The sequence below is a fragment of the Anguilla rostrata genome, chromosome 15 (genome assembly GCF_018555375.3).
Source record: "Anguilla rostrata isolate EN2019 chromosome 15, ASM1855537v3, whole genome shotgun sequence".
Taxonomy (NCBI): Eukaryota; Metazoa; Chordata; class Actinopteri; order Anguilliformes; family Anguillidae; genus Anguilla; species Anguilla rostrata.
In genome coordinates, this window is record NC_057947.1 from 4,028,338 (window position 1) to 4,047,496 (window position 19,159).

Sequence of the window (19,159 nt, forward strand, 5' to 3'; positions counted from 1 at the left end):
CATGCACATACACAATCACTCTTGGATTGAGTGTTATTGCAGTCTATTCTTTTTCTTAACGATTGTGCCTGTGATTGATTATCAATTGAATAATGAAATCCTGCCAATGAGCTCACAGTGCTGAGGGAATCATTTATAATTCTCAGGAAAAGAAGTATAATCCTGTCAACCACACTTAAACTCGATTTACCATATTATAATATATAAATATATATACATTATAATGTAAAATATATTTACATTGTAATTTACATTACATGTTTCTAATGCAATGCTCGTTTCCTGATGATAAAATCTAAAAGCAGTTCTCTGATATGCAGTCCGTTTGTTTTCTTTACTGCACAAGCAGGTACATGTCTTTGAATCTCCCCCTCAATGACACCTAAGACGCGGCTCTCTCCTAATTGGTACGGCATCACGAAACGGGACAGGTGATTACATCGGATTTCCAGGACTTCTCTCCTACGGAGCGGTCAGAAATGACAAGCCCGCCGGCCCGACGGCGGCGCACGACCCTGCCTTTGTTTTTCCACCGCTGTCAGGACCATAAGGGAACACCAGGAGGAAAAAAAAGCTCAGCACCGGGCAGGAATTTCAGGGGAAAATAATGCAGCAAAAAAGCCGGTCGTTTACAAAAGCCCCTCCCTGAGCCAGCTTCGCCGAAACAGAGAGCCGGGGCATTCCAAATTTCCCTTCCTCCTGCGCGGGAGGACACTGTACATTCGGGTTCCAGCTGAAGACGGAAACAGTTTATCTGACCAACAATAACGCGGCCACCTAGCGCAGCGTTAGCGCCGAGGCACGTAGCATGACGTTACACACCCCGACGCCGCCGGCTGTAAAAGATTCGCCTTGGGGCTTACTTAACGTGGCCCGGTGCGTTAAAAGCCCGAGGAGAGCAAATACAGCGACAGTGAAGTTTGCGGCGACGCGAGAGACGACTGACCTGCTTCTATCAGGGAACGCTCCGGGTATCGCGGCTCCACCTCGGAGTGGTGAGAGAAAATAAGAAACGAAAGGAAGCTGGTCAAAGACAGACGAGGCGCACCGTAAGAGGAGCTCCCATCCTGCTGCAGTTCAAGCGGCGTGCAATCCAGCTATCCCAGCGCTCTGGGGTCTGGGAGAGAGGGAGCAGGGAGAGAGGGAGCAGGCGGATGACTGACAAATTTCTCAGCCCCGGATCCACTGCCGGTACCATATGCTTTAGTGTTTAATGATGAAGGTCTCTCTCTCTATCACTCTCCCTCCCTGTCTCTCTCTCTCTCTCTCTCTATCACTCTCCCTCTCGCTCTCTCTATCACTCTACCTCCCTCTCTCACTCTTCCTCTCCCTCTCTCTCTCTCTATCACTGTCCCTCCATCTCTCTCACTCTTCCTCTCTATTTCTCTATCACTCTCCCTCCCTCTCTCTCTCACTCTTCCTCTCTCTTTCTCTATCACTCTCCCTCCCTCTCTCTCTCACTCTTACTCTCCTTCTCTCTCTCATACACACAAACTCTCTCTCTCTCTCTCTCTCTCCCCACACAAAGACTCATTAGCTGCCGCTGGCTGAAGCGCTACAGTCTGACTGGAGCTCAGGCAGCCCGCGAGATCACATGGGCGGTACGTCTGAGTCTCAGGCGTGCCTACAGTCCTGCTGTCTGCAGATATTCCCACCAGCGAGAGAGAGAGAGAGAGCGAGAGTATGTGTGTGTGGGTGTACGCATGAGAGAGAGAGAGAGAATGTGTGTGTGTGCGTGTGTGTTTGGGTGTGCGTAAGAGAGTGTGTGTGCGTGTGTGGGTGTACATATGACAGTGAGAGAGTGTGTGTGTGTGTGTGAGACAGAAAAAGATTGTGTGTGAGTGTGTGTAGAGGGAGAGAAAAAAGAGTGAGAGTGGGTGTGTGTTTGGGTGCGTGTGAGAGAGTGTGTGGGTGTAAGTATGCATGTGACAGAGAGTGTGTGTGAGAGAGAGAAAGAGTGAGAGTGTGTGTGTGTGAGAGACAGAAAGAGATTGTGTGTGAGTGTGTGCGTGAAAGAGAGAAAGACAGAGTGTGTGTGGGTGTGTGTTTGGGTGCGTGTGAGAGAAAGAGAGAGAGACAGAGAAAGGTGTACAATAAACCATCCAGATTAATAGGCGCGTAGCTTCAAATTACAGAAGACAGATGCACATGTGACTGTGGTGTCTGGGCCCCTTGTGCTGAATAAAATGAAAGGCAAACCCAGCTCATTTGGGATGAAGCCGCATCAACAGATTCCCCATTCTACAGCGTTCAGATCCGATTTTCACCTGAATTTCACCCAAACCCAGGAAGATCTGAGAGGGAGGACAAGGAGGGATGTGTGCTGGAGTTTCTGTCCATGTGGACTACAACAATTAGGCAAGAGGCAGCTACCATCACAAGTGAACTATTCTACTCACAATCTAAAGTCATGATCACAACAATATTGCCAATATCTCAATTTTGTGAAAAATAGTTTTAGATGACTCAATCCCTGGTCTCCATTGTGCTTTCTTTTGCTAAATTTATGAAGTAGGTTTGACATTTATGAAGGATGTTGCCTTGCCGGATTGAACAATTCAATTCATTTGTCCATGCGGTCACATTATTTTCACAACCAAATATATTCAGCAGCTAGCATGCTAGCTTGTTTTTGTGCTCGCTCTAAAGATCATCATTTTTTCAAATGGCCCAATCCTCCTTGCATATTCACATAAATATTAATATTTTATGACTTTTCAGTCTCAGTGCATCTCCATTAACCTCCTCGACTACAATCTCATTACAACTTCCGGTCACTGTTTTCCATTGACTTCGGTTATAAAGTGTATCTTGTTAATTTCCTCCACCATCTTTGGAGATTCAACAGCAGCTCACCTACAAGCTCACACAAAATATGGCGACTGGAAATCAGCCTAGGTGCTTACATTTTACTTTGCTAGGCTCTTATAAAAGAACAGCCTGTTAGGCACAGAGGAAAAATACTTTTACACACATGATTGCTTATTGCTAGGTGTATGGCTATGCTTAGTTTCTTGTTTGCTTATCTCTCTTTTTAGAAAGAGAAAAGACAGGGAAATGGCTATGGGACAGTTAATGTCTCATGGTATTTTACACACACTCACTACTTGCCATGGGTGCAAAGTAATCTAGCTATTAAGTTCATTTAATTATTCACCCTGATGTCCCCTATATCTCTATAGATACTGAAAATTGGTGCAGTGTGTATTAGCATATACACTACGCAGCCATTTTAGGTTTACTAGCTAGCCAGATAGCTAATTCCTTTTCATTGCCCACAATGCAAGCAAAGCAATTAAATATGGTACTCAAGTTTCAATTTCATGCCTGGATCAAGCTCGTCTAATGCAGTTGATCAACTTAGGCCAAACTGGATCTTTGTTTAAACCGCAGACTGCAATAACTAGGCTATATCACAATTCCTACTTTCCTTCTGCCCCGCATCACTGCTTACATTAAAAAGAGAAAGCCATTTTGTGCCCCTCCAATATAGTAATGTAAGCTATCTACAGCTGTATTTGTGCCAGTGCCAGGTGTTTTCATCACCAAAACAAAGCCCAACTTTTCCCCCTCCGTTCACTTTAATAACAGGCCAAATAAATGCAGAAGCAAAAGATTCATTCTGTTCTTCCCATGTTTTGAGTGTCTTGCATTTGTCAGTTGCCCGTCATCCTGGAAACAAAGACATGACAAAGTGGGAATCCGCGCCACAGCAGGATGTCAAGAACAAAGCGTGCTATATAACACTTTAACACTATTTATGATTTAGATTTTTTCAGCTCGCTTGAAAGATGCTTTGAGTGAAATAGCACACTTTCAGAGAACACCAAATAAGCTTTTTGTTTATTTTACTGTAAATGACAAATCCTTAATCAATTTATTAACTATTTTTGTTAAGGGCACAAGAACTAGCAGTGTACAAGTAGTATATTAGGCAGAGGTCTATCTGAATACACAAGTGAAAAATAATGGATGTACTGCAGCCATTAATTGTAGGGCAATGTGTAAATTATCCTGATTAGCTAGTGCACGGTCACTCCTTCATTAAAACCCTGTCCTGTTTGCCGTTTCACCGTTAAAATACTAAAACAGGTTCAGGCACACCAATCAGTACGTCTGAACTAAATTTATGCAGAGTTTATTCCATTAAAATAGGGGTCTATACGCATTCAGGAAGTACAAATGCTGCATGTGCATGCTAAGCAAGAGGCAGAAACCCATCGGTCCCCTCAGAGTTGGCATGAATGCGAAGGTTTGTTTGAGACCGCTGATCCCACAAGTCTTGGAGACCATCCAATTATGCACTTAATGCCCACCGACTGATTCCCCTCGAAGTAGCGTACTAGCTGGCACCTCAACCGCCAACTTAGCAGCGCAACGTACTGTATTTCCAAATCAGATATGATACCAAATGTGGTTCCAGTGCTATCGTCCTGTTTGTCAAAAAAAATAAAAAGGTGGGGGGTGGGGGGGTGGTTTGAAGTGCCTTGCGAATCCAGCAGTGTTCAAATTCAATCTGTCTGTCCTTAATGACGCTGCCTGCGGAAAATGTAATTTGCATACAGGAAGCCAGTCGGCACGCGGCCGCCACAGCCTTGGGGAGCCGCGTGTTTCTTCCGATCCGCCAGCGGCTGGGCGCTACACTACAGACAGAGGTAAATTAACTGAAGGAGACCAGATGCACTTTAATTTCCTTTCGCCATCATGCATCACCATGCAACCTAATTGCTTAGCAATTCTTTAAAGAGACATGTACAGTGCGCTGTAGTTTGTGTACACATAATTGTGTGGTCACGGAATGAGTGCTTATATATGCTGTACTCATTTTTCAGTAACAATAACATTTATAAAATCCCTGGCACGGTTTAATTTTTACAACCCATGTTCCATTCGTTTATTCAGTTCCCTTTTAATTCTCCATTTCATGATACATTGTGAAACTCTCCGATATGAAGTTAATGTGCATTTAAATGTAAAATGTATATATTTTAAAATGTGCTGTGCAGACAGGTGAATCTCTCAACCACTGATAATTGCATCCATTTTGTCTGTCTTGGCGTCTAAGTTTTGATCAAGTGTATCTGGCCTCTGGAAGTAGGCATAAAATATGCATGCTTCGGAGTGAATCACTTTCATCATTAGTGGGGCACGTTATACTGGGGCTTGTGAAAAATAACTGTGTGACCCACAGCCCACAGTGAGCGGTTATCACTCATTCTGAAAATAGACTCCGCCAAATGAAGGAAGGGACACCAAATTCACTCTCAGCTCTCGCGTGTTTCGCATTTCTCAACCGCCAGTCATTCCATTAGCAAAAAAAAAGGAAAGAAAAATATGGTATACGATACCGCAGAAGGAGATCAAGAAAAACGTGTGCTATGTAGCTTATTTCAGAACTGTTTATCGTTTGTGTTTTTTCCTAGCTGGCCTGAAGAACGATTTGGATGAAACGAGTCCTGAAAATCGTTTCACCCGCAGCCAATCCCTGAATATCTGCAGCACACCAATGGCTGCATCTCCATCGGAACTTTGGGAGGGCACTTTCAGCTGTGTGAAAATTCCTAGCGAGACGGGCATTTCCAAACTGCGCTGTCAGAGTAAGCAGTGGAAACATGATTTGAGGAAACCCCACATCGTCTTGCAGTCAGCAAACTAATTGTTGGTCCTTCAGAAGGACCGAGAATCCGTTTTCTTACAGCCAACGTGCATGGCATGCTAACTGCAACTGCTCCCATCAGCCTCGACGTCCATTCAGACTGCTTATTCTGAACTGTCAACTATGTGCTAATGGCAAGGCATGGTGCTTCACAAACTGAACTACATCTCACTTTTAAATGAACAACGTTCATTTAAATTTGGAAAACCAACATCAAACTGTGAATGAACATCCTGAAGTCAAATTCAAGTCAGTCATCTGGAAGTGCAACTAACTATTGTTTTACAGTAAATCAAAGGACAGTGAATGAATACAACGTAAAACTTCACAATCCCAAACTTAATGTGATGCAGGAACAGATATAATGGCGCTCAGGGGTTTGCTGTAAAAGGGGAAGCCCAGAGGCCCAGTAAAATAAGCCCAATGAAAAGCAGAAGGGCAGCCTTCGAGGCCTCTCGTAGATAAGGGATCGCGGTTCCATGAGAGGACTCTGCACGAGCAACCGGCAGTCCGAACGGGGGGGGGGGGTCCAGCTGGCCAGCTGTCAGCTTCAGTTAAAACCGCCCCGCCCCCCCTCTCCTCTCAGACCGTACCGGTTCTGCGCCGAAAACTCTCCAGCCTCTCGCTCCCCGGTAAATCTTTCACACGCACCGTTACAGTGTGGGAAAGGGGGCTCGGGAATTCCGCGGGGCTCCTCCCCGAACGGGCCGGTTTTAATTAGCGCCAGTCGGGGCCCCCGTCCTTTCCGCGGGGACGGGGAATCAGGCGCGCCACGCAAACGTGTCAGGAGAGCCAATCCATGACTTCCCCGTTTAGGGAGCAGGGAGTTCAATGGACAGAAACTACAGTACAGAACGTGGGCTTGGTGTTTAAAACTATGGATTCCAACGCATTGAGAGGACATGTTATAGCCTGGCTAGTTATATGACATACTGTGACGTTACATTACAAATAAACAGTAGAGCATCTTGTTCTGTGAAGGACTAATATCCATTACCATCCACTAATGTAATCTCCCTTTTCCCTTTTATTGATTTTTACAGGGAGAAAGATCTGGATTGCATGGTCATACTCCATTGTGACTTGGGCCCTGTGGTTACTCATGGCCAGAACAGAGGGACCTCTGGGATATAGAAGGTAAAGGGTGTGTCATTCAAGCTCTGTGGGATCTGCACAAGAGCCAGAACCCAGGGTGAGCTGCATCAACACCGTCACAGAATGAGAATACCCTCCCAGAGGCCCACGTTGTGCCCTCAAGGTTTTTAAAAGGTGTCTGAGATCCATCTCAGGCACCTTAAATACCTGAAACACCAAGGCCATTACAGTGTAAGCCAGGATCATGGCAGAAGATGCTTGTAATCTTCGTCGTTCGGACAGTCAGGGCTCAATGACTCTGTTCAACCTCATGGACCTCTTGAGTCTGTTTCAGACCCCAGTCTGATAATAGCTAAACCTGAAGTAGGCAGTCTGAAACTGAGCTCCAGTGCTGGCGAGCCAGAGACCGGTAGATCTCTCAGCTTCCTCTAAGCCTCTGAGTCTCAGCACTGCAGAAGGATAGAGGGATTCCCAATGAGATTGTTGCTACAGGCCATGGGTCAATTGCTCCAGCACTGTGAAGTCTTTTCTGGATTCTGCGTATTACTACCCATGTTATTATGACATCACAGACTGTAGGATTTACATTTCAGTGTTCTGTCAGGGCTGCCTTTATACCTTAATCACACTAATCCAAAGCATATTAGTAACACATGGCACACAATTTATGCGTATAAAGATTACATTTCAACCAAACAGGGAGTGGAGTATTTTCATTATTACAAAATAGGTGTGCTGGTATAGCTGAAAAAATACCTGTATACTGTATGTCATCTGTTCATAGGTTCATAAGGTTCATGGCATCATGATTTTAAATTGGAATACTAGAAAATCTGTAGAGCTGGGAAAAGTACTTGCTGTTGTATAATGATACATAAACAAACACGTGGTGCAAAATATTATTTTAGCATTACATGATAGAAGTTAGCAAACCAAATTACAGTGCCTCCATGTACAGCACATCACCACACTTTCAGAATACTTTTTTAGAAAATGTGATGCAGCTTACAGAAAAGTAGGACGCCCAGAATTGTAGTATTTACAGAAGTTAGGTGTCATACCCGGGCAAAACTTTAGCTTGGCAACAAATCACCATTGCTGTCAGCAGCCTCTACAGCCATGCAGAGTTGAGCTCAGAAAGAAACTCAGAAGCGTCTGCAGTCTGCATGGTCTTCACCAGCCTTTCAGCCATGCTTGTGCTTTTACCACATGGTCTGGCATGCAAATCTGGCTTTAAATTATTTTATAAAGAGCCTCAAGACACATAAAATGAAGGTACACTCTACAGGTGAGTGTCTGGTGTGAGCCCTGAAGATGAAAGGAATTATAGTACAAGTTTCTTAAATTTATTTTATATTTATGCATTTATGTCAGTTAAATACAGCCAGCGCTGTTAATGCCATCATAAAATTTAATGTCTGACTTACAGCATATTATCAAATTATGTTGAATTGTTTTAGTTTTAACTCCTCGGCTGCATTTGTTCAGCTCGGACAGTCAAAATGCCAAAAGTAATATTCAAGTAAATATGTGTGAATGTTTTGTAAAAACAACATTGTCTGACATGGAGAGAATTCAGAGCACAAATGGCGAATTCATCTTCAGTCACGTTTTTTTGTCATTTAAATACTCCATCCTTGATCTCACGCTTACATACAAGACAAATGGCTTGTAAACATTCTGTCAGGATGAAAAGAAACAGGAGAAAAAAGGCAAAAGGACTGAAACGTTCCGCGTGTTCATTAAGGCTCGAGAGAGCGCGCGAATCACGGCGAAGGACAAACGAGGCAATTAAGAACAAAACAGGACATTCGGGCGGACGGCGCGCGGCCGGTGATTTATGGAAGCGGAGCTCCGCGCGTTAGCTCGCCGTCGCCGGAGGCCGCAGACATCTCGGCGCACGCGAGAGGAGGGAGTCGGGCTGCTCGTCTGCTTTGCACGCCGCGCACGGACGAGCCCGCTGCTGCAGACCGTGCGCAGCCTATCGATCTCGTGCTTCACCCAGCGACAGGAGAGAGAAAAAAAAAAAAAACGTTTTTTTTGTTTGTTTGTTTTTGTTTTTTTTTGTTAATTCTAGGGTGCAGAGAGCCAACGCCAGCGGTAACTGCAGGATGGATAGAGATGAGACGACATTTATTCGGTGAGGTGGCTGTCATTGGAATAGCCTGCCTGTTACTTCCACTACACACACACACACACACACACACATCAACCACGGAGCTGGCTCCAGAAACAGGGGCTCTGTCTGTTACCATGGAGATGAAATGCTACGTTCATCACTTCTTACGGCAGTCGCTATTGCAATTACACACAAAGAACAACGTGCAGAGATAATTTTCCTCTCCAATTAATATTCCCGATTGGTTACACGATGACGTCACGCTGTGTAATTCGTGTGTTTACCTGTTCCCTAGGTCTGTTCTCGCAGCCTCATCTTCACCACCTTTGACCTCTCGATCATCTTTCATAGTACTTTAGGTGACCGTGACTACGCTGGACTGTAATAACGCTCCATTAAGGACACCGTGTACCCGTGTACCCGTGTGGATGATGTCATGCGCAACTCAAAGGTTTGTGGTGTGTTTTGTAATTAAATTAATGTTTAGATTAACATGCAGGAAGCCACCTGCATCACCAATCTTTCAGTTAATTAATTACATACATTATATTACATTACATTACACACAAGGCATGTGTTTCCAGTGTATTTGGTCAGGTGCTGACCCAGCCCCTACTATACACACCCTAAACAAGCCTAGGTGCAGAGCACATTCCATTCGGCCAAAAATCGACAATGTTTGTGTTCATCTTCTTAACTGCGGAACTTTCCTGAATTGTTAAAACGGGGACCCAAAAAGGGTTTCCTCTGTTGCAAAACGATGCTGCTTCTTTAGAGCTTACTATCCAACACAAACTAATGGCGATGAAATGAAAATATTATTATGGAACATCATTGCCTGAATTTGTTTCGTTTGATTGAGGGGGAATTAAAATTTGATGCTGGAGATGGAGACGGAAGCGTTATTTGTCTCCACATAAAGGCACCTTCATCCTCATTCTTCATAAATCAAGTCTCACGGAGACATAATCAGACGCATTCATCCCGGTATCAATCACAATGATTACCTGAATAATTCATTAGAAGGAATATTTTATTTATGACTGTATTTTATCACGCTTCCTAAAAGTTATGGGAAGCCCGTAGTCTGGCAAAAACAGTACTGCCAAAATCCCCTAACAATGAGAGAGCTCCTTTAATCTTTAATGCAAGCAGAGGGATCCCGTCTGGCATCTGAGTTTTCATAGACTTTCCTTTTATCTGTACCTTCCTGGTAAGATTTTAATGTATTGTGAAGGTACAAAGTAACTCTGACAGCACGCTAGTTTGTAAAGCCAGTCGCATCTGTAATTAATACTGTAATGGGGGAAAAAAATCCACATGCGATGCCACAAATGAAATTGCTCTGGCCTGCACCGAAAGTTCATGATTCTCATCCACATGCATATTTGATCTTTTGTTGAGGGTCGGGGTCTCAGAATGCAGAATCGCGTTTTACCTTGATCCAAGGGCCCCTTCTTCATTCCCCACCGCACCGCACTGAGAGCCGGTGAGAGCCAGAGACCCGAGCAGAGGGGGCTGATGGGATGGACAAAGGCGAGGGGGCTGCAGAGGGAGACGCACAAAATTAGACCCTGAAAAAGCGCACGTGCCACCAAAAGATGACTCGACACCCGCTCAGATCCACCGGCATCACATTCCCAAATGATCCTAGCGTTTCTGCGTCTTGTTTCGTGACCGACGGTGGCTAAAATTTAATGGAAATATTGTCAATGACTCACAAACATAGCACCACGGTTCTCTGCTGTTGACATCTAATTACTATCCCCCATAATTTATTTTTTAAAAAAAGGTTCTGAAAACTAGGAGGGAATGGCATTTATAGTACAGTTCTGTGCACTTAATGGGAAATTCCAAAATGTGTATAAGGATAGCACCCCCCCCCCCCTTTTTGTACAGCCAGTGTAGTCACTGGACCTCATTGAAGTCCGAAGCTCACACAGAAATACATAAAAATGTGCATCAGCAAGGCAGCATACTAATATTGAAACTCTGCTCGTTTCCATGGGTGTTCGGCTCCCCTGGGAATGCACACGAGGAGAATGGCAAGCTGAGCCTTACTTAATCGTATCTGAATTCCTCGCCACTCTCCACCTCCCTTCCCTAACGGCCCACAACACAGTTCTCCAAAGACAAGTTAATTCATTGCCAAGGTACATAAAAGATCACTGCCCATCTATGGAGCCTCGATACAATACTTTTAAATACGTTTAAATGTAGATCTCGACCAATAATGTCAAATGAATGAAAACAGCTGAAACCGACATAAAGAGTTTCCCACAGATAAAACATCATACCTTCACCTGCCTTTTGGCACGTTTTGCAATACAGTAATGAATCAGACAGTTGTGAGACATTTTTGACTTAACTCACATGCAGATTAAATAATCTCTTCAATTTCCTAACAATAAAATGTGCTGCCAAGCCATTTTCCCACTTTAAAACCGGTTGTCATAGTGATGGCAGGCCTAAAAAAACATTACATTCTTTTGGAAGTAAAAGCTTCCAATAGTCTTCCAATGCAGATTACTTTTCAAATAAACTGTAAATGACCAGCATTATCAATCAAAATGGTTGCAAATAAACGTAAATTATTTTTTAAAATTGTGAAAAATGTTTTAATAAATAACACTTGACACTTTTTTTTTTAAGTCTTCAACATGAAGTATAATTAATACAACATTTTTAATTTGCTTATGCTTCAGGTCAACAGCAGTAGAAATGCACTCAGTCCCACTCAACGCACTATATTCATTTATCCATTGATTTGGTGATGATTTGGAACACATCAGCCTGTTTGATATATGCAAACAATAAAACAGTCTGCCTTAAATTACTGCATGTCAATGTAGCTGTTTTAGACAAATGAGCTATGAGGTATATCATGTAAAATCTACAAATTATGAATCGAACAATAAAACAGTGAGCATTTAAAATAAATATACACTGTTGATGGTCCCTTACAGAAGGAAAATATATTGTAACACATTGAATAATACATTTTAATTTAAGGAGGCTGTCCAAGAATGGATTTTCTGATGCATGCAAATACAGTACATTGATTATTTTGCTTTACGATACATTCTGTTCTATTCAAATACATTCTACTGAGAGCAAACTGGCAGTAGTTGGTATATTGTCATATATTATCCAATACTTTTTTTTAATACAAATTAAAATACTGTACATTTAAATGAGGTGTTTTTAATTTCACAAATAAATAAGTGTCATTCTTGATGGCATTAGTATGTGAAGTTAAATACTGAAAATATAATCAAGAAAGCCAATGTAAAAAGATAAACGATTAAACGCCATATGCAACTCTTTATTATTGCAAAGTATGATCAAACAATCTTCAAGATGTAAACTACCACTACCTGAAATTTAAATATTTAGAGGATCAATGGTAGAACTAGCTGAACCATGAGAAACCAATTTGGCCATTTTTTCACTTGCTAAGTTTCCAAAAAAAATACCCAAACATCCATAACAATAATTCAAGGAACACTATCCTAAAAGCAAGCGAGCTGCACTTCCAGATCTAAGCAACACAAGAAACAACGTCCACAAAGCAATACAATAATTATGTATGCCTAGACTGTACACACACACACGCACACACACAAAATACCCATTGTCCTAATGGTACTTTGTGTACAAAACCACATAGGAAGATGCGCTATTGTTCATACTGGCTTGAAACAGGAAGTGGTCCAAAAACCAAAAACCTTGCCCATCACATGAAATTTGCCTTTTCACTTGTGAAAATCCCAATTTCACATGTGAATTTAACTTTTTTCCTAAATATTCACAAGTGAAACAATGTCACGTGTGAACTGGACATATTCACATGTGATTGGCTTGTTTTCACATGTGAGTGAAAATTTCCACATTTAAAATAAAATAGGTCACATGAAGTCCTGAAATTTGCATCTTAAAATGTGAATTACAATTTACACATAACATGTGACATGAAAACGCCTGAAATATATGTAAGTGGGATTATTTATATAGGTCACATGTGTACACTTCACATGTTGGGTGTTCACATGGGATTTTCATATGTGATTTTTTTTAAAGCTAGCACTTGCCAAACTGAGCTTGTGAAGAAAAAGTATAATGCCTTCATAACATAGCAGAATATATAACATAACATAAAATAACAGCATAACATACTGTAACATAATGACAAGAACAGGCCATTCAGCCCAACAATGCTCACCATTTTCCCACCCCTAAAGTGTACCTAGTGCTTACCTACAGACTACATAGTATCTAGCACCGTAACAAGCCTGGTCTTGAAAACCCCCAGAGTTTCTGCCTCTACTACATGACCTGGCACTGCGTGACCTTCCATTTAATAGTAAGTCATGTTGAGCTGAATACAGTCCAATGTCTCTCAAACCAAGCCGGCCTGTGACAGTTCTTTTATAGTGGCTAAATAGCATTGTGCTTGCACAGCACACTTGTGCCACCCACACAATTTCGGGGCAGGTCCCACAGGGTAGCCTGCAATTTGAGTGGCTGATGAGGGTGCAGAACAGATTTCGACAGCATTAGTGTAGAAAAGAGGAGGAATGTGTGGTGGGGGTGGGGTATCTAGGGAGGCACAAGCTCATATGAGAAATAATTCCCAGTTTTTATTTGCAGTCTTTTTTAGTCTGTTTATCTACGCGAGCAGACCACTGCTGATGAGATGCTGCGCTTTCCTTAGGGGTGAACTTTTAATAAGCCCGAGACAGACTGAACATTCCAGCCAGGCGCCATGGCAACGTGCCATGCTGTGAGCTGGCCAGAATTCTACCCCCAGAAATCTCTGCTTTGCTCTTTGCCTTATTTCTTCAAACGTGAAAAAAGATAAATGCACTTACTGCAAAACTACCCCACCGGTCAGTTCTGCAAGCTTGATGCTGCTATCCCTACCCAGGTGCGAACTAGTATTCGGCTCAGGCCATTCTCATTGGCTCATGAAACTGAGCGTGAATGATGCAACAGGCCGGTCTCATGAATATGCATGGGCTCCACCTGCTGCTGCCCATAAGGCCAGATCGATTGGGTTGTACGCGCCATACGAATCCGTGTTGCGGAGATTCCTCACCTGCGCGGAACACGTCGGTCTCTGTTCTGCCGTCTTTAAAAATAACTAACTGTGACACCTTCGCTCATGAATATTTAATGCCTCTGGCTCGGCGGGACCGAGCCGCAGCCCTCCCGGCCCACGCCATAGCGAACGCACGGCGTATTCTGTAATTGCGGTGACCTTGCTTAATCATTCCTGCATGCGCACGGTAATTGGCTGGGAACACGTTTTAATACCCCTTTAACTCTTTTACAGGCGGTAATTGAATTGCGTCCCTGCGGGCCGGTGGACTGGACAGAGAGAGGAACGGGCAGATGAAGCTCACTCCGTGCGTGAGATAACGCAGGGCAATCGGCAGCTGGGCTAAAGTCCTCCTGCAGACCTCAGTCAGTCCGCTGCACCTGCTCTGTTTTGGAGAAGGATGGGCGGCAGTGTAGTACAATGGGTAAGGAGTTAGTCTTGTAACCTAAAGGTCGCAGGTTCGATTCCCCAAGAGGATACTGCCGTTGTACCCTTGAGCAAGGTACTTAACCTGCATGGCTTCAGTATATATCCATCTGTATAAATGGATGCCATGTAAAAAATGCTATGTAAAAGTTGTGTAAGTCGCACTGGGTAAGAGCGTCTGCTAAATGCCTGTAATGTAATGCAATGTAACAAAGTGGTAATGCTGGGAACAAAAGTCCCCGCGATATTTACGCCACCTGCCACCTCCTCACTCACCGCCACACATGTCAGCATGGCACGGTCTGCCCTGTCAATCAAAGCCAAGCACTGACACCCTACATACCCTTTATTATTCATACCACTTTAAAACAACACAACAATAACAAAGGATACTATTGAAAGAATACTGTAATCTGACAGAGCCAGAGTATCAATTAAACACAAGGTCATTTAAATTGAAATTCTTGTTTAACTAATTGTTTTACACGTGTTCATACTGAACAGTAAGCAGAGATGAAAGAATCACATGATCCCTGCTTTCTGTGCATCATGCTGTTAAACTGACTCCATTTTCAAAGCATGTTAGTCATCTAAACTGATTTTTATTGATGCGCCCCAGGTTTCTTCAGATCTGGTAAGCCTAAGGCATGTACATAATGTACTGCGTGTGTACGACATGTAGTCAAGGCTGTTGTACAAGAGGCTCTAGTCTTACCCTGACTCACTGTATCCCCTTAAGATCGAAACGGAGGCAAACATTTCACCCGCCGCTGAGTTCTGAAGCCGTTATCGATGAGGCTTAATAAAGCACACCCCAGGCAGCGCCAGACAATCAGAGGCCCGAAGCGACTTCATCCATTCAGCAGTGACCTCTGCCTTAGAGAATAAGCTAGTGCTGGAGCTCCCTCAGACAGAGAGAGAGAGAGAGAGAGAGACAGACATAGAGAGAGAGAGAGAGAGAAAGAGAGAGAGAGAGAGAAAGAGAGAGAGAGAGAGAGTGCTGCTGCTGCTCATTGGAGGATCAAACAGTAATCTGCAGCAAAAGTGAAGTGTGGATTCGCAGAGTTTAATTCCCATAATGCCCTAGGGCTTCGCCCCGTCTGAGGTTTCCCGATACAAGCAATGCAAATATGCGAGCGGTTCCGAAGTGACGTCACAGTAGCACTGCTGACCATGAAAATGTCACAGATAAATCTGACCTTGGCTCATGACAACAGGATGTTTTAAAATGGCTTTGGAGAAAACTGGGCCTCCAGAAAATTAGCATGCCTGCTACATTGAAAACGGTGTCCCTGAATGTCCAATTCTAGACCTCTTAATCAAAAGAAATAACACTTTCACTGAATATTTCTTACCTTAATCGGCAAGTGGTGAAATTATGTTCTTATGAAATGCCTCTGTCCTGGAAGAAAATTCACAGAGATGACACGTGGATGAGCTTATGCCTGTGTGTCAATTATTAGTAACTTTAAGAATATACATTAATTAATTAATTCATTTATTCAAAGAGGTTCATAGCAGAAAAAAAGAAACCAATAAAAGACAGATTACAGTAAATTACAGTAAACTACAAAGGCTTCATTTATGACCCATCTAAAAAGTTTACATACTGGCTCCTATGCTTATGCCACCCCATATTTGACTGAAAGCAAACAGTATTGTAGGTGAGAAAAATACGTGCTTAGGCAAAACCGCCATCATTCTGCAAGTTCTTGAACTCCTAACCAGAATGTCCCTGAACACCAGACAGGCTCAGTATCACAGCAGAAGATAAAGTGCCCCATAAATCCCATTTCACCCATCTTCAGTGTGAACAGAATTACACAGAATAATAAAATTAGTATTCATGTTTACATTTGAAGACCAGATTCAGTTCATTTTCATTAACCAAGACCTTTAAATAAACAACATAATTTCCAAAAATGCATCATTGAATGCCATCTGTTTTTCTTAATTAATGTAATAAAGCCTGTAAATGATATAGCACTAATGTGTTATATGTTGAATGCATAAACCATTAGCTCCTGAGGCATCTGTGAGAGAAATAGAAATATAGATCTACATATAACAGTCACAAACTCAGAAGCAGTCAGTGTTATGAGAATCAGCCACCTCCCCAGTTCAGAAAACAGGAAGTGCTGTAATATAATTAAGAATATCCCTGTTCCTGCAGGACTTTGACACATCAGAAGGAGATTACTGTGGCCTTCGTGTGGAGATCCCCAGTTGATGAAGACGTAAATAATGACCTCCTGATGACCAGAGAAGAAAGCTCTATCACACTCTCTCCCTGTCAAGGCAGACAGCCCTCAGGTATAATCCTCTGGTACATTATTAGTCTCTCTGGTACTGCCTTTGGGTACCACTTAAAGCACAGTAACCTCCACCCTTATGTGGGTAGCCCTGTTACACTCTGGTAAGCAACAACATGACCACATGTATAATGATTTTATTATATTGTTTTCTGTTTGGAATTTATATATGTGTGTGTGTGTGTGTGTGTGTGTGTGCAAGCGTGCATGAATCCATGCATGCGTGCATGTAATATAATTGGTTAGATATATAACAATTAAATACTGATTTTCTCCTTAAGTGCTTGCATTAATGTGTGTGTGCGCATGTCCATGTGTATGTGCGTGTGTGGTGTGTGTGTGTGTGTGCATGTGCGTGTGTGGTGTGTGTGTGTGTGTGTGCATGTGCGTGTGTGGTTGTATGGTGAAAAATATAAATAGGGAATTTCTATAAATATCTTTGTATGAATCATTTAGAATACTTTCACATGTTTGAGCGTGAGAGAGAGAGAGAGAAATAACAATAGTAGTTTCATAAAAAAATTAAAAAGTAAACCTCACACCCATGTGACCATAGGATCAGAACAGAGAATATTTAAATAAAACTAAAATAAGTGTCTATTATACGTTATTTATTTTATATTTATTATTATTGTATATTTGCAAAGCATTGTTTCAAAACCAATTGCTAAATATTAAGCATTAAACACATTCGTCTCCGCATACTCTAAATCGAACCAACTGCATTGTCTAAAATTACAGGATGAACGGATGTGTGGATGTATGGATGGAGGTGGTGTACATCCTGCGTGTATGGAGATTGGTAACAAAGAAATGACTATGAATACATTGCAGCGGCTCAGTACTTACTGAAGTGATCACAGCGAACCGACATTCGAATGACATGTACTCTATTTCATGGTGTTGTGTCATGTATACCATTGGATTTTAATCTTATTGGTGAAATAAACAATAAGTTGTAATGCACATAGCATTTTGCAGCGGTTGTTGTCTAGCCGCCGCGCGAGTAAAAACGACTAACCGTAGCATATACGAAAAATGAGTATGAATGTATGATGATTAAGAAAAGGTAATATAATGAAGCGAAGACACCTTACCATTCATCCTGTCAAATCATAAGATGACTCGCTGCCTCTTACGCACTATCCCTCTGAACGAATGACGATGCTAAAAGAAAATTAGATTTTACATTTGCGCGTCATACTCGTATTACACATAAAACAACTCTATTTCATTGTTGCGATGCGAGTTCTGTAATTAAGGTCTGACCATTAGCCCATCTGCATACTTGCCTCTGAAGCTAAACCCAACCTTCCGGCTGCTAGAGAAAACAATGGTGCAGGCTCTGTCTGACAGAGTTACACAAGCAACGTGACTTCGGCTGACCAATCATTCCCAGATGGAATTTCAAATTTTATTCCTTTGGGAGAAAGCGAGCGATTGCAGCGCGCAGCACAGTTTGATTGCATCGTCGAGACTGAAATTTATCTGATCATTTATTTGATGTTGCCAGATGCAATTGTAAATATTACGGACTTACATTGTTAAATGCAAAAGTATTCGGACAGTGACACTTTTTTTGTTGCTTTGGCTCTGTACTTCACCACATTAGATTGGAAATAAAACAATGAATGAGTATATGTTTAGAGCCATTGTCCTGCTTCAAGGTGAAGCGCTGTCCAAAGAGTACTGATGCATTTTGTTGGATGTGAGCAGATAAGATGATTCCTGCCATTAGCAGTCAGCAAAGACAAGTGTGCAAGTTCCAGTGGCAGCTGTACATACCCAAGCTGTAACACTACACTGTACAACAATTGGCTGTAAATTTACAGTAAATTACTGGCTACTCGTTGTAGTATCTTTACAGTAAACTTCACAGTAATTTACTGTTAACCTATTTTAAAAAATTTACAATTAATTGGCAACTGTTTACTGCGATTTTACAGTAAACAAGACCATGGAATACTAAGATATAGCTGTACTCTACTGTAGAACTGCAGTCATTAGCTGTTTCTTAATTATAGTATATACCTGTATTTTCACATATCAATTGTAAAAGTAATACAACTCAGTAGCCAGCAATTTACTATACAATGACAGTTAATATTGTTGAAAACTGTTAATTTGACCATTTAATGTCATGAATGAGGGGAACTCTCCTCAACCACCAATGTGTAGCATCCACCTGATTGATGCTCGGCAGCCATTTTGCTCCACACATTGCACCCCATTCACCACACATCAGCTAAAGTGGTGAGTGAGTGAATAAACAAAAATGCATCTATAAATCCTCCAATGTAAACACTGTATACAGTCCAGTCAGAAAATTATGTTTACACTGACATCCACACAAAATCAACTAGTTCTCTCAGAAAAGTGTGAATTCTCTGGTTGAAACCTGCCCTCTTCTTTGACTTAGAGCCCCTTTCTAGGTCAATGCCCAAAAAACA

General features: G+C 42.2%; 1 long non-coding RNA gene across 1 annotated transcript; it reads right to left on the reverse strand.

The window, feature by feature from the left end:
- Positions 1-950: 950 nt before the first annotated feature.
- On the reverse strand, positions 951-18,303 carry LOC135240805 (uncharacterized). The gene is made up of 4 exons (XR_010325794.1): positions 17,807-18,303; positions 15,753-15,799; positions 10,309-10,415; positions 951-1,117 (listed from the first exon to the last, which is right to left on the reverse strand). It is a non-coding gene; the product is annotated as an uncharacterized LOC135240805 (long non-coding RNA).
- Between the last annotated feature and the right edge of the window lie 856 nt (positions 18,304-19,159).